Raw genomic sequence first — 2,500 nt, forward strand, 5'->3', positions numbered from 1 at the left:
GTAGACTACAGGGGTCTCAATGCAGTCACTAAGACTGATGCCCATCCAATACCAAGGGCAGATGAACTTATAGATAGATTGGCTTCTGCCAACTACTTAAGTACATTTGACTTAACAGCTGGGTATTGGCAAATCAGGTTAGCTGAGGATGCCAAACCCAAAACAGCATTTTCAACCCCTGGTGGGCATTATCAATTTGTGGTAATGCCCTTTGGTCTGAAAAATGCACCTGCCACCTTCCAAAGGTTGGTGAATCAAGTCCTTACTGGGCTGGATGACTTCTGTGCAGCATATCTAGATGATATTGCTGTCTTTAGCTCCACCTGGGAGGATCACCTGGTCCACCTGAGGAAAGTGTTAGAGGCTCTGCAAGCAGCAGGCCTCACTATCAAGGCCACCAAGTGCCAGATAGGGCAGACACAGGTTGTATACCTGGGCCACCTTGTAGGTGGAGGCCAGGTTCAGCCACTGGAGAGCAAAATACAGTCAATCAGGGACTGGGCTCCTCCAACCACCCAGACTCAGGTTCGAGCTTTCTTGGGCCTGACTGGATACTACAGAAAATTTGTCAGGAACTATGGTTCCATTGTGACACCATTAAATGAACTGACAAGTAAGAAAATGCCAAAAAAGGTTCAGTGGACAGCAGGCTGTCAAAAAGCATTCGATGACCTAAAGCAGGCCATGTGCACAGCACCTATCCTTAAGAGTCCAGACTACTCCAAACCATTCATTGTCCAAACAGATGCTTCTGAGTTGGGTGTGGGAGCTGTTCTTTCTCAACTGAATTTTGATGGTCAGGATCAGCCCATTGCTTTTATAAGCAGAAGGCTGACCCCCAGAGAGAAGAATTGGTCAGCTATTGAGAGGGAGGCCTTTGCTGTGGTTTGGGCCCTGAAGAAGCTGAGGCCATACTTGTTTGGCACTCACTTCAAGATTCAGACCGACCATAAGCCCCTCTTGTGGCTAAATCAGATGAAGGGTGAAAACCCCAAACTGCTTAGGTGGTCCATTTCCCTACAGGGGATGGACTTTACAGTGGAACATAGACCTGGTACTGATCATGGCAATGCCGATGGGCTCTCCAGATATTTCCACTTAGAACAAGAAGACTCACCTGGTCAAGGTTAGCTTATTGTCCCAAAGTTTGGGGGGGGGTCATGTAGGAGAGTAGGGTCTGCAATCCTATGATCACCCAGATTTTTTGCTTTTGTTTCACTGGTTTACGACTTTCTCTGGCTGTGGGCCTGCCAATCAGACCCACAGCCTGGCTGTTCTCTTTCTAAATTACCTCATGTACCCTAGGTGCATCTACCAATTGGTACTGGGCCACCTTATCAGACCCTGTAACTCAGGGCATAGGTGTACCCAGGGCTGCCAGGGGCTGCAGCACGTATTGTGCCACCCCTGGCTGGCCTCCTAAATTTGACACAACTGGCTGCATGACAGCTGGGGCAAAGTCGTGTAATCACCCTTTGCTGTAGGTGTAGTATACCTATACCTAACCCTAAAATGGACACACAGATTCCTATCAGTCACTCCTATGGCAGGCCTTGACAATCCTGAAGGCAGAGTGCTTGGAATCATGTGAGATGGTGCTCTGGCATGAGCTGAGCCTGTCTGCAGCTTGCGGAATCAAGTCCTAATAGCTGTTCCATGATATCGCATACCATATACTCTTAAGTGCATTATAATCCTCGCGGTTAAATGCTATCTTTGGTATTGCTTTATCAAAACATGTCGAGTAAGGTGTCATACGAATTGGAATACTAACCCCTCGCCAATTCTGGCGACGGGGTTAGCATTCCACCCTTCTAGAGGGACACGACATGTATGTAACTGTGAACCCCGGTTAAAGTTAACTGAAGCCTCAGCTCCACAAAATGGAGGCTGCCACCACAGACACGAGTCTGACCCCCTGCAGCTGGGAGTCCTTCCAGCGAGGGGAGCCTGGACAAAGGGTTTCCTGTCAGGGGCGGTGCTAGCACCGTCCCAGACATGGTTTTGTGTATCCTGGGTAGGCAGGGCTTTACAGGAAGGTGACTGCTGAGTGGCACCCCGGTGCTCACTACGCATAGGCCGGTCTGAACCAGTTCCAGGGGCACACCAGCCCCTGGCCTGGGGAAGTCCGGCATGGCTGAGGGGTGTAACCACCCCCCCACCTAGTCCCACCCATAGGCAGGACCTAGTCACCGGGTCAGCCCCCTTTTTTAGTATAAAGATGGGAGCGGGCCCCCTGTAAAAATTAGATCATCTTTGGAATCAAGATACCACTTTCTTCGAAAGGACTTCACGATTTCTTCTTCAAGATTCTCCCTTGTGGCTAAGGAGTAGTCACCCTGCATCCGCAGGCACCATCCTAAAGAACACTGCGGTCTGCTGCAAGTCCTTCATCACGAATCCGACGACCCAGCACGACGAGACCCGGCTTCCCTGGCACCTCTGACCTCTACTCACCTCTACAGCAAAGCTGAGAACCGTGAGTGCGACGAGACCTCAA

The sequence above is a fragment of the Lissotriton vulgaris genome, chromosome 4_1 (assembly GCF_964263255.1).
Source record: "Lissotriton vulgaris chromosome 4_1, aLisVul1.2, whole genome shotgun sequence".
Lineage (NCBI taxonomy): Eukaryota > Metazoa > Chordata > Amphibia > Caudata > Salamandridae > Lissotriton > Lissotriton vulgaris.